General features: G+C 38.1%; 1 non-coding gene across 1 annotated transcript; it reads left to right on the top strand.

Annotated features, from left to right (window-relative positions):
- Positions 1-13,104: 13,104 nt before the first annotated feature.
- On the top strand, positions 13,105-13,176 carry trnaf-aaa (transfer RNA phenylalanine (anticodon AAA)). The gene has a single exon. It is a non-coding gene; the product is annotated as a tRNA-Phe (tRNA).
- Positions 13,177-13,331: the final 155 nt, after the last annotated feature.

Below are 13,331 nucleotides of genomic sequence, written 5' to 3'. Positions count from 1 at the left end.
TGTGTGTGTATTATGTGTGTATAAGGTGTGTGTGTATAAGGTGTGTGTATAAGGTGTGTGTGTGTATTATGTGTGTACAAGGTGTGTGTGTATAAAGTGTGTGTATAAGGTGTGTGTGTATAAGGTGTGTGTATAAGGTGTGTGTGTATTATGTGTGTATAAGGTGTGTGTGTATAAGATGTGTGTATAAAGTGTGTGTATAAGGTGTGTGTGTATTATGTGTGTATAAGGTGTGTGTTTAAGAAGTGTGTATAAGGTGTGTGTGTATTATGTGTGTATAAGGTGTGTGTGTATAAAGTGTGTGTATAAGGTGTGTGTGTATTATGTGTGTAAAAGGTGTGTGTGTATAAGGTGTGTGTATAAGGTGTGTGTGTATTATGTGTGTAAAAGGTGTGTGTTCAAGACGTGTGTATAAGGTGTGTGTGTATTATGTGTGTATAAGGTGTGTGTGTATAAGGTGTGTGTGTATAAGGTGTGTGTGTATTATGTGTGTATAAGGTGTGTGTGTATAAGGTGTGTGTATAAGGTGTGTGTGTATTATGTGTGTAAAAGGTGTGTGTTTAAGACGTGTGTATAAGGTGTGTGTGTATAAGGTGTGTGTGTATTATGTGTGTATAAGGTGTGTGTGTATAAGGTGTGTGTGTATAAGGTGTGTGTATAAGGTGTGTGTGTATTATGTGTGTAAAAGGTGTGTGTTTAAGACGTGTGTATAAGGTGTGTGTGTATTATGTGTGTAAAAGGTGTGTGTTTAAGACGTGTGTATAAGGTGTGTGTGTATTATGTGTGTAAAAGGTGTGTGTGTATAAGGTGTGTGTATAGGGTGTGTGTGTATTATGTGTGTATAAGGTGTGTGTGTATAAGGTGTGTGTATAAAGTGTGTGTGTGTATTATGTGTGTATAAGGTGTGTGTGTATAAGGTGTGTGTATAAGGTGTGTGTGTATAAGGTGTGTGTGTATTATGTGTGTAAAAGGTGTGTGTTTAAGACGTGTGTATAAGGTGTGTGTGTATAAGGTGTGTATAAGGTGTGTGTGTATAAGGTGTGTATAAGGTGTGTGTGTATTATGTGTGTATAAGGTGTGTGTATTATGTGTGTAAAAGGTGTGTGTGTATAAGGTGTGTGTGTATAAGGTGTGTGTATAAGGTGTGTGTGTATTATGTGTGTAAAAGGTGTGTGTTTAAGACGTGTGTATAAGGTGTGTGTGTATAAGGTGTGTGTGTATAAGGTGTGTGTGTATAAGACGTGTGTGTCTATAAGGTGTGTGTGTATTATGTGTGTAAAAGGTGTGTGTTTAAGACGTGTGTATAAGGTGTGTGTGTATTATGTGTGTATAAGGTGTGTGTATAAGGTGTGTGTGTATAAGACGTGTGTGTGTATTATGTGTGTGTGTATTATGTGTGTAAAAGGTGTGTGTTTAAGACGTGTGTATAAGGTGTGTATGTATTATGTGTGTATAAGGTGTGTGTATAAGGTGTGTGTATAAGGTGTGTGTATAAGGTGTGTATGTATTATGTGTGTATAAGGTGTGTGTATAAGGTGTGTGTGTATTATGTGTGTAAAAGGTGTGTGTGTATAAGGTGTGTGTATAAGGTGTGTGTGTATTATGTGTGTAAAAGGTGTGTGTATAAGGTGTGTGTGTATTATGTGTGTAAAAGGTGTGTGTTCAAGACGTGTGTATAAGGTGTGTGTGTATTATGTGTGTATAAGGTGTGTGTGTATAAGGTGTGTGTGTATTATGTGTGTATAAGGTGTGTGTGTATAAAGTGTGTGTATAAGGTGTGTGTGTATAAGGTGTGTGTATAAGGTGTGTGTGTATTATGTGTGTAAAAGGTGTGTGTTCAAGACGTGTGTATAAGGTGTGTGTGTATTATGTGTGTATAAGGTGTGTGTGTATAAGGTGTGTGTGTATTATGTGTGTATAAGGTGTGTGTGTATAAAGTGTGTGTATAAGGTGTGTGTGTATAAGGTGTGTGTATAAGGTGTGTGTGTATTATGTGTGTATAAGGTGTGTGTGTATAAGGTGTGTGTATAAGGTGTGTGTATAAGGTGTGTGTGTATTATGTGTGTATAAGGTGTGTGTGTATAAAGTGTGTGTATAAGGTGTGTGTGTATTATGTGTGTATAAGGTGTGTGTGTATAAGGTGTGTGTGTATTATGTGTGTAAAAGGTGTGTGTATAAGGTGTGTGTGTATTATGTGTGTAAAAGGTGTGTGTGTATAAGGTGTGTGTATAAGGTGTGTGTGTATTATGTGTGTAAAAGGTGTGTGTTCAAGACGTGTGTATAAGGTGTGTGTGTATTATGTGTGTAAAAGGTGTGTGTGTATAAGGTGTGTGTATAAGGTGTGTGTGTATTATGTGTGTATAAGGTGTGTGTGTATAAGGTGTGTGTGTATTATGTGTGTATAAGGTGTGTGTGTATAAGGTGTGTGTATAAGGTGTGTGTATAAGGTGTGTGTGTATTATGTGTGTAAAAGGTGTGTGTTTAAGACGTGTGTATAAGGTGTGTGTGTATAAGGTGTGTGTGTATTATGTGTGTAAAAGGTGTGTGTTTAAGACATGTGTATAAGGTGTGTGTGTATAAGGTGTGTGTGTTTAAGGTGTGTGTGTATAAGGTGTGTGTGTATAAGGTGTGTGTGTATTGTGTGTGTAAAAGGTGTGTGTGTATAAGGTGTGTGTGTATTATGTGTGTAAAAGGTGTGTGTATAAGCTGTGTGTATAAGGTGTGTGTGTATAAGGTGTGTATATGGTGTGTGTGTATAAGGTGTGTGTATAAGGTGTGTGTGTATTATGTGTGTATAAGGTGTGTGTGTATAAGGTGTGTGTATAAGGTGTGTGTGTGTATTATGTGTGTATAAGGTGTGTGTGTATTATGTGCGTAAAAGGTGTGTGTTCAAGACGTGTGTATAAGGTGTGTGTGTATTATGTGTGTAAAAGGTGTGTGTGTATAAGGTGTGTGTATAAGGTGTGTGTGTATTATGTGTGTATAAGGTGTGTGTGTATAAGGTGTGTGTGTATAAGGTGTGTGTGTATTATGTGTGTATGTATTATGTGTGTATAAGGTGTGTGTGTATAAGGTGTGTGTGTATAAGGTGTGTGTATAAGGTGTGTGTGTATTATGTGTGTAAAAGGTGTGTGTTTAAGACGTGTGTATAAGATGTGTGTGTATAAGGTGTGTGTGTATTATGTGTGTAAAAGGTGTGTGTTTAAGACGTGTGTATAAGGTGTGTGTGTATAAGGTGTGTGTGTATTATGTGTGTAAAAGGTGTGTGTTTATAAGGTGTGTGTGTTTAAGGTGTGTGTGTATAAGGTGTGTGTGTATTATGTGTGTATAAGGTGTGTGTGTATAAGGTGTGTGTATAAGGTGTGTGTGTATAAGGTGTGTGTATAAGGTGTGTGTGTATAAGGTGTGTGTGTATAAGGTGTGTGTGTATAAGACGTGTGTGTGTATAAGGTTTGTGTATAAGGTGTGTGTTTAAGACGTGTGTATAAGATGTGTGTGTATAAGGTGTGTGTGTATTATGTGTGTAAAAGGTGTGTGTTTAAGACGTGTGTATAAGGTGTGTGTGTATAAGGTGTGTGTGTATTATGTGTGTAAAAGGTGTGTGTTTATAAGGTGTGTGTGTTTAAGGTGTGTGTGTATAAGGTGTGTGTGTATTATGTGTGTATAAGGTGTGTGTATAAGGTGTGTGTGTATAAGGTGTGTGTATAAGGTGTGTGTGTATAAGGTGTGTGTGTATAAGGTGTGTGTATAAGGTGTGTGTGTATTATGTGTGTAAAAGGTGTGTGTTTAAGACGTGTGTATAAGGTGTGTGTGTATAAGGTGTGTGTGTATAAGGTGTGTGTGTATAAGGTGTGTGTGTATAAGACGTGTGTGTCTATAAGGTGTGTGTGTATTATGTGTGTAAAAGGTGTGTGTTTAAGACGTGTGTATAAGGTGTGTGTGTATTATGTGTGTATAAGGTGTGTGTATAAGGTGTGTGTGTATAAGACGTGTGTGTGTATTATGTGTGTGTGTATTATGTGTGTAAAAGGTGTGTGTTTAAGACGTGTGTATAAGGTGTGTATGTATTATGTGTGTATAAGGTGTGTGTATAAGGTGTGTGTATAAGGTGTGTGTATAAGGTGTGTATGTAGTGTGTATGTATTATGTGTGTATAAGGTGTGTGTATAAGGTGTGTGTGTATTATGTGTGTAAAAGGTGTGTGTGTATAAGGTGTGTGTATAAGGTGTGTGTGTATTATGTGTGTAAAAGGTGTGTGTATAAGGTGTGTGTGTATTATGTGTGTAAAAGGTGTGTGTTCAAGACGTGTGTATAAGGTGTGTGTGTATTATGTGTGTATAAGGTGTGTGTGTATAAGGTGTGTGTGTATTATGTGTGTATAAGGTGTGTGTGTATAAAGTGTGTGTATAAGGTGTGTGTGTATAAGGTGTGTGTATAAGGTGTGTGTGTATTATGTGTGTAAAAGGTGTGTGTTCAAGACGTGTGTATAAGGTGTGTGTGTATTATGTGTGTATAAGGTGTGTGTGTATAAGGTGTGTGTGTATTATGTGTGTATAAGGTGTGTGTGTATAAAGTGTGTGTATAAGGTGTGTGTGTATAAGGTGTGTGTATAAGGTGTGTGTGTATTATGTGTGTATAAGGTGTGTGTGTATAAGGTGTGTGTATAAGGTGTGTGTATAAGGTGTGTGTGTATTATGTGTGTATAAGGTGTGTGTGTATAGTGTGTGTATAAGGTGTGTGTGTATTATGTGTGTATAAGGTGTGTGTGTATAAGGTGTGTGTGTATTATGTGTGTAAAAGGTGTGTGTGTATAAGGTGTGTGTGTATTATGTGTGTAAAAGGTGTGTGTGTATAAGGTGTGTGTATAAGGTGTGTGTGTATTATGTGTGTAAAAGGTGTGTGTTCAAGACGTGTGTATAAGGTGTGTGTGTATTATGTGTGTAAAAGGTGTGTGTGTATAAGGTGTGTGTATAAGGTGTGTGTGTATTATGTGTGTATAAGGTGTGTGTGTATAAGGTGTGTGTGTATTATGTGTGTATAAGGTGTGTGTGTATAAGGTGTGTGTATAAGGTGTGTGTATAAGGTGTGTGTGTATTATGTGTGTAAAAGGTGTGTGTTTAAGACGTGTGTATAAGGTGTGTGTGTATAAGGTGTGTGTGTATTATGTGTGTAAAAGGTGTGTGTTTAAGACATGTGTATAAGGTGTGTGTGTATAAGGTGTGTGTGTATAAGGTGTGTGTGTATAAGGTGTGTATATGGTGTGTGTGTATAAGGTGTGTGTATAAGGTGTGTGTGTATTATGTGTGTATAAGGTGTGTGTGTATAAGGTGTGTGTATAAGGTGTGTGTGTGTATTATGTGTGTATAAGGTGTGTGTGTATTATGTGTGTAAAAGGTGTGTGTTCAAGACGTGTGTATAAGGTGTGTGTGTATTATGTGTGTAAAAGGTGTGTGTGTATAAGGTGTGTGTATAAGGTGTGTGTGTATTATGTGTGTATAAGGTGTGTGTGTATAAGGTGTGTGTGTATAAGGTGTGTGTGTATTATGTGTGTATGTATTATGTGTGTATAAGGTGTGTGTGTATAAGGTGTGTGTGTATAAGGTGTGTGTATAAGGTGTGTGTGTATTATGTGTGTAAAAGGTGTGTGTTTAAGACGTGTGTATAAGATGTGTGTGTATAAGGTGTGTGTGTATTATGTGTGTAAAAGGTGTGTGTTTAAGACGTGTGTATAAGGTGTGTGTGTATAAGGTGTGTGTGTATTATGTGTGTAAAAGGTGTGTGTTTATAAGGTGTGTGTGTTTAAGGTGTGTGTGTATAAGGTGTGTGTGTATTATGTGTGTATAAGGTGTGTGTGTATAAGGTGTGTGTATAAGGTGTGTGTGTATAAGGTGTGTGTATAAGGTGTGTGTGTATAAGGTGTGTGTGTATAAGACGTGTGTGTGTATAAGGTTTGTGTATAAGGTGTGTGTGTATTATGTGTGTAAAAGGTGTGTGTTTAAGACGTGTGTATAAGATGTGTGTGTATAAGGTGTGTGTGTATTATGTGTGTAAAAGGTGTGTGTTTAAGACGTGTGTATAAGGTGTGTGTGTATAAGGTGTGTGTGTATTATGTGTGTAAAAGGTGTGTGTTTATAAGGTGTGTGTGTTTAAGGTGTGTGTGTATAAGGTGTGTGTGTATTATGTGTGTATAAGGTGTGTGTGTATAAGGTGTGTGTATAAGGTGTGTGTGTATAAGGTGTGTGTATAAGGTGTGTGTGTATAAGGTGTGTGTGTATAAGGTGTGTGTGTATAAGACGTGTGTGTGTATAAGGTTTGTGTATAAGGTGTGTATAAGGTGTGTGTGTATAAGGTGTGTGTGTATAAGACGTGTGTGTGTATAAGGTGTGTGTGTATAAGACGTGTGTGTCTATAAGGTGTGTGTGTATTATGTGTGTAAAAGGTGTGTGTTTAAGACGTGTGTATAAGGTGTGTGTGTATTATGTGTGTATAAGGTGTGTGTATAAGGTGTGTGTGTATAAGACGTGTGTGTGTATTATGTGTGTGTGTATTATGTGTGTAAAAGGTGTGTGTTTAAGACGTGTGTATAAGGTGTGTATGTATTATGTGTGTATAAGGTGTGTGTATAAGGTGTGTGTATAAGGTGTGTGTATAAGGTGTGTATGTATTATGTGTGTATAAGGTGTGTGTATAAGGTGTGTGTGTATTATGTGTGTAAAAGGTGTGTGTGTATAAGGTGTGTGTATAAGGTGTGTGTGTATTATGTGTGTAAAAGGTGTGTGTATAAGGTGTGTGTGTATTATGTGTGTAAAAGGTGTGTGTTCAAGACGTGTGTATAAGGTGTGTGTGTATTATGTGTGTATAAGGTGTGTGTGTATAAGGTGTGTGTGTATTATGTGTGTATAAAGTGTGTGTGTATAAAGTGTGTGTATAAGGTGTGTGTGTATAAGGTGTGTGTATAAGGTGTGTGTGTATTATGTGTGTAAAAGGTGTGTGTTCAAGACGTGTGTATAAGGTGTGTGTGTATTATGTGTGTATAAGGTGTGTGTGTATAAGGTGTGTGTGTATTATGTGTGTATAAGGTGTGTGTGTATAAAGTGTGTGTATAAGGTGTGTGTGTATAAGGTGTGTGTATAAGGTGTGTGTGTATTATGTGTGTATAAGGTGTGTGTGTATAAGGTGTGTGTATAAGGTGTGTGTATAAGGTGTGTGTGTATTATGTGTGTATAAGGTGTGTGTGTATAAAGTGTGTGTATAAGGTGTGTGTGTATTATGTGTGTATAAGGTGTGTGTGTATAAGGTGTGTGTGTATTATGTGTGTAAAAGGTGTGTGTGTATAAGGTGTGTGTGTATTATGTGTGTAAAAGGTGTGTGTGTATAAGGTGTGTGTATAAGGTGTGTGTGTATTATGTGTGTAAAAGGTGTGTGTTCAAGACGTGTGTATAAGGTGTGTGTGTATTAGGTGTGTGTGTATTATGTGTGTAAAAGGTGTGTGTGTATAAGGTGTGTGTATAAGGTGTGTGTGTATTATGTGTGTATAAGGTGTGTGTGTATAAGGTGTGTGTGTATTATGTGTGTATAAGGTGTGTGTGTATAAGGTGTGTGTATAAGGTGTGTGTATAAGGTGTGTGTGTATTATGTGTGTAAAAGGTGTGTGTTTAAGACGTGTGTATAAGGTGTGTGTGTATAAGGTGTGTGTGTATTATGTGTGTAAAAGGTGTGTGTTTAAGACATGTGTATAAGGTGTGTGTGTATAAGGTGTGTGTGTTTAAGGTGTGTGTGTATAAGGTGTGTGTGTATAAGGTGTGTGTGTATTGTGTGTGTAAAAGGTGTGTGTGTATAAGGTGTGTGTGTATTATGTGTGTAAAAGGTGTGTGTATAAGCTGTGTGTATAAGGTGTGTGTGTATAAGGTGTGTATATGGTGTGTGTGTATAAGGTGTGTGTATAAGGTGTGTGTGTATTATGTGTGTATAAGGTGTGTGTGTATAAGGTGTGTGTATAAGGTGTGTGTGTGTATTATGTGTGTATAAGGTGTGTGTGTATTATGTGTGTAAAAGGTGTGTGTTCAAGACGTGTGTATAAGGTGTGTGTGTATTATGTGTGTAAAAGGTGTGTGTGTATAAGGTGTGTGTATAAGGTGTGTGTGTATTATGTGTGTATAAGGTGTGTGTGTATAAGGTGTGTGTGTATAAGGTGTGTGTGTATTATGTGTGTATGTATTATGTGTGTATAAGGTGTGTGTGTATAAGGTGTGTGTGTATTATGTGTGTATAAGGTGTGTGTGTATAAGGTGTGTGTATAAGGTGTGTGTGTATAAGGTGTGTGTATAAGGTGTGTGTGTATAAGGTGTGTGTGTATAAGACGTGTGTGTGTATAAGGTGTGTGTATAAGGTGTGTGTGTATTATGTGTGTAAAAGGTGTGTGTTTAAGACGTGTGTATAAGATGTGTGTGTATAAGGTGTGTGTGTATTATGTGTGTAAAAGGTGTGTGTTTAAGACGTGTGTATAAGGTGTGTGTGTATAAGGTGTGTGTGTATTATGTGTGTAAAAGGTGTGTGTTTATAAGGTGTGTGTGTTTAAGGTGTGTGTGTATAAGGTGTGTGTGTATTATGTGTGTATAAGGTGTGTGTGTATAAGGTGTGTGTATAAGGTGTGTGTGTATAAGGTGTGTGTATAAGGTGTGTGTGTATAAGGTGTGTGTGTATAAGGTGTGTGTGTATAAGACGTGTGTGTGTATAAGGTTTGTGTATAAGGTGTGTATAAGGTGTGTGTGTATAAGGTGTGTGTGTATAAGACGTGTGTGTGTATAAGACGTGTGTGTCTATAAGGTGTGTGTGTATTATGTGTGTAAAAGGTGTGTGTTTAAGACGTGTGTATAAGGTGTGTGTGTATTATGTGTGTATAAGGTGTGTGTATAAGGTGTGTGTGTATAAGACGTGTGTGTGTATTATGTGTGTGTGTATTATGTGTGTAAAAGGTGTGTGTTTAAGACGTGTGTATAAGGTGTGTATGTATTATGTGTGTATAAGGTGTGTGTATAAGGTGTGTGTATAAGGTGTGTGTATAAGGTGTGTATGTATTATGTGTGTATAAGGTGTGTGTATAAGGTGTGTGTGTATTATGTGTGTAAAAGGTGTGTGTGTATAAGGTGTGTGTATAAGGTGTGTGTGTATTATGTGTGTAAAAGGTGTGTGTATAAGGTGTGTGTGTATTATGTGTGTAAAAGGTGTGTGTTCAAGACGTGTGTATAAGGTGTGTGTGTATTATGTGTGTATAAGGTGTGTGTGTATAAGGTGTGTGTGTATTATGTGTGTATAAAGTGTGTGTGTATAAAGTGTGTGTATAAGGTGTGTGTGTATAAGGTGTGTGTATAAGGTGTGTGTGTATTATGTGTGTAAAAGGTGTGTGTTCAAGACGTGTGTATAAGGTGTGTGTGTATTATGTGTGTATAAGGTGTGTGTGTATAAGGTGTGTGTGTATTATGTGTGTATAAGGTGTGTGTGTATAAAGTGTGTGTATAAGGTGTGTGTGTATAAGGTGTGTGTATAAGGTGTGTGTGTATTATGTGTGTATAAGGTGTGTGTGTATAAGGTGTGTGTATAAGGTGTGTGTATAAGGTGTGTGTGTATTATGTGTGTATAAGGTGTGTGTGTATAAAGTGTGTGTATAAGGTGTGTGTGTATTATGTGTGTATAAGGTGTGTGTGTATAAGGTGTGTGTGTATTATGTGTGTAAAAGGTGTGTGTGTATAAGGTGTGTGTGTATTATGTGTGTAAAAGGTGTGTGTGTATAAGGTGTGTGTATAAGGTGTGTGTGTATTATGTGTGTAAAAGGTGTGTGTTCAAGACGTGTGTATAAGGTGTGTGTGTATTAGGTGTGTGTGTATTATGTGTGTAAAAGGTGTGTGTGTATAAGGTGTGTGTATAAGGTGTGTGTGTATTATGTGTGTATAAGGTGTGTGTGTATAAGGTGTGTGTGTATTATGTGTGTATAAGGTGTGTGTGTATAAGGTGTGTGTATAAGGTGTGTGTATAAGGTGTGTGTGTATTATGTGTGTAAAAGGTGTGTGTTTAAGACGTGTGTATAAGGTGTGTGTGTATAAGGTGTGTGTGTATTATGTGTGTAAAAGGTGTGTGTTTAAGACATGTGTATAAGGTGTGTGTGTATAAGGTGTGTGTGTTTAAGGTGTGTGTGTATAAGGTGTGTGTGTATAAGGTGTGTGTGTATTGTGTGTGTAAAAGGTGTGTGTGTATAAGGTGTGTGTGTATTATGTGTGTAAAAGGTGTGTGTATAAGCTGTGTGTATAAGGTGTGTGTGTATAAGGTGTGTATATGGTGTGTGTGTATAAGGTGTGTGTATAAGGTGTGTGTGTATTATGTGTGTATAAGGTGTGTGTGTATAAGGTGTGTGTATAAGGTGTGTGTGTGTATTATGTGTGTATAAGGTGTGTGTGTATTATGTGTGTAAAAGGTGTGTGTTCAAGACGTGTGTATAAGGTGTGTGTGTATTATGTGTGTAAAAGGTGTGTGTGTATAAGGTGTGTGTATAAGGTGTGTGTGTATTATGTGTGTATAAGGTGTGTGTGTATAAGGTGTGTGTGTATAAGGTGTGTGTGTATTATGTGTGTATGTATTATGTGTGTATAAGGTGTGTGTGTATAAGGTGTGTGTGTATAAGGTGTGTGTATAAGGTGTGTGTGTATTATGTGTGTAAAAGGTGTGTGTTTAAGACGTGTGTATAAGATGTGTGTGTATAAGGTGTGTGTGTATTATGTGTGTAAAAGGTGTGTGTTTAAGACGTGTGTATAAGGTGTGTGTGTATAAGGTGTGTGTGTATTATGTGTGTAAAAGGTGTGTGTTTATAAGGTGTGTGTGTTTAAGGTGTGTGTGTATAAGGTGTGTGTGTATTATGTGTGTATAAGGTGTGTGTGTATAAGGTGTGTGTATAAGGTGTGTGTGTATAAGGTGTGTGTATAAGGTGTGTGTGTATAAGGTGTGTGTGTATAAGACGTGTGTGTGTATAAGGTTTGTGTATAAGGTGTGTGTTTAAGACGTGTGTATAAGATGTGTGTGTATAAGGTGTGTGTGTATTATGTGTGTAAAAGGTGTGTGTTTAAGACGTGTGTATAAGGTGTGTGTGTATAAGGTGTGTGTGTATTATGTGTGTAAAAGGTGTGTGTTTATAAGGTGTGTGTGTTTAAGGTGTGTGTGTATAAGGTGTGTGTGTATTATGTGTGTATAAGGTGTGTGTGTATAAGGTGTGTGTATAAGGTGTGTGTGTATAAGGTGTGTGTATAAGGTGTGTGTGTATAAGGTGTGTGTGTATAAGGTGTGTGTGTATAAGACGTGTGTGTGTATAAGGTGTGTATAAGGTGTGTGTGTATAAGGTGTGTGTGTATAAGACGTGTGTGTGTATAAGGTGTGTGTGTATAAGCAAGGATGGATTAAGGATAGTCTGGGCCCCTGGGCAAAGAGTTGCATTTTACTAGGACATTTTTCTTTTTCTGTTATGAATGATTTTATTGTATCAATTCATCTGCCAGGCTCATGTTCAGATCTGAAGGATATGCTGCAGCGAGTGAGTTAGCCTTTAAAGTGAGCTCACTGTTGGACATATTGTCAGGCATGAAAAGAACATCAAATAGCTCAGTTAAGTGTGTGTATGCATTCAAACGGTGGTTGAGACAGGACACAAGTTTGTCAATGACAACATTGAAAGTTTCGATCCGAAACTTGTCCTTTCCGTTAAATGCTACACCTGGCTCTGCACTATCATCAGACATAATTTTGCGCTTCTTTGTACGCTGGAGGTCATGCCTGTACTCTTGGGAGACAGCAGTGGTGACATTTAAAGCTGCCCCTTCAAACACCTCAAAGTTATCTCTCTGTGCTGCCACAAAGTCTCGTAAAGACAAGAGAAGTTGTGTAGCTGTACATGTCAATATCATGCTTCTGCAGCTGCAGGCTTGTGGCTTGGAACCTCTGTAGTATTGTGTCCCAGAAGTATGCCATGAAGGCCATCTCCAACGTGTCCAATTTGTCACAGAGTGCAGAGGCTTCACTTCGAGTTACACATTTCTCCTCCATATCTTTAGACATATCATTCAATGCCTCTCTCAGTTGTGCATAATATTTCCAAAGAGCCTTAGTTGACTCAGCTCGTGCGCTCCATCGAGTACCTGACAGTGATTTCAGTGTGAGTTTGATATCAGTACCACGGAAAACCTTTCCCCACCTGTGTGTAGATGATGCACAAAATGTGTACATTGCCTGTACAAAGTCAAAAAAACGTCCAGCTTCTGGGCTACTGTCAACAGCATTGACACCAACTAAATTCAGTGAATGTGCTGCACAGTGGACATAACAAATCAAAGGGTTTCCAAAAGCATGGCTAGGGGCCCCAAAGGCATGGCTAGGGCCCCCAAGAGGCCCTGGGGTCAAAGTCCCTAATAGTCAGAGGATCCTTAAAATGGAGGGCCCTCGGAAATAAAAATATATTGTGTCATAAATGTTGATAGGCATCGCAAAATGTTTTGGGCCAGGGCCCCCCTGGGGCCTCCTGACCTCAAGGGCCCCTGGGCGCTGGCCCCACTGGCCCGGTCAGTAATCCAGCCATGTTCCAACTATTAAAGGTAGCATGACTGAAAGAGAGTCAGGTGAGCATGTGCTGTGTATCAGGACTTTCTAACCTGAGTAATTTAATCACTGAAAGTAAGAATACCATCCTGTTCTTCTGCCATCTTTAATTCTGGCTTCATTTCACCTAATGAACGTGGCATGATCTTTATAAATGCTTACAATCAATTTTGTCAATGGCTGCAATCACTGCTGTGTAATTATGTGAATTCTTGCACTGCACATGGCAGAAGACTAAAATAAATTTAGACCGTGTAGAATAAAAGTATTAGGAAAGTATGAGGTTAAAAGCATCAGCTTTTATTTATTCTTAAAAGAAAACTACATGAACCTCAGTCATCTCACACGAAGATCTGTTCTGCTCAACAACAGTAAAGCTCTCCATCGTTTCTGTGTGGCAGCTCCATAACTGAAGGGCTGTCAGTGTGGAATCGGGTATGTGGGTATATGCCTTGCCCTTGTACATCGGCCGTTTAGCTCAGTTGGTTAGAGCGTGGTGCTAAAAACGCCAAGGTCGCGGGTTCGATCCCCGTACGTGCAACACCCACTTTTGGCTTCAAACGTTGTCTCTGACAAGTGTGAGATCTGTGTACTTTGGTCAGTGGAAGTAGTTTTATAGCTTCATAAAAACATTTTACTTACGTGTTCAGCCCTGCTACACAAACTGTCATTTTTGTCCCTGTTAAAAACTTTAGCTT

The sequence above is a fragment of the Trichomycterus rosablanca genome, chromosome 14 (assembly GCF_030014385.1).
Source record: "Trichomycterus rosablanca isolate fTriRos1 chromosome 14, fTriRos1.hap1, whole genome shotgun sequence".
NCBI lineage: Eukaryota > Metazoa > Chordata > Actinopteri > Siluriformes > Trichomycteridae > Trichomycterus > Trichomycterus rosablanca.
The sequence above is the reverse complement of the archived record's forward strand: the minus strand, read 5'-3'. Positions and strand labels throughout refer to the sequence as shown.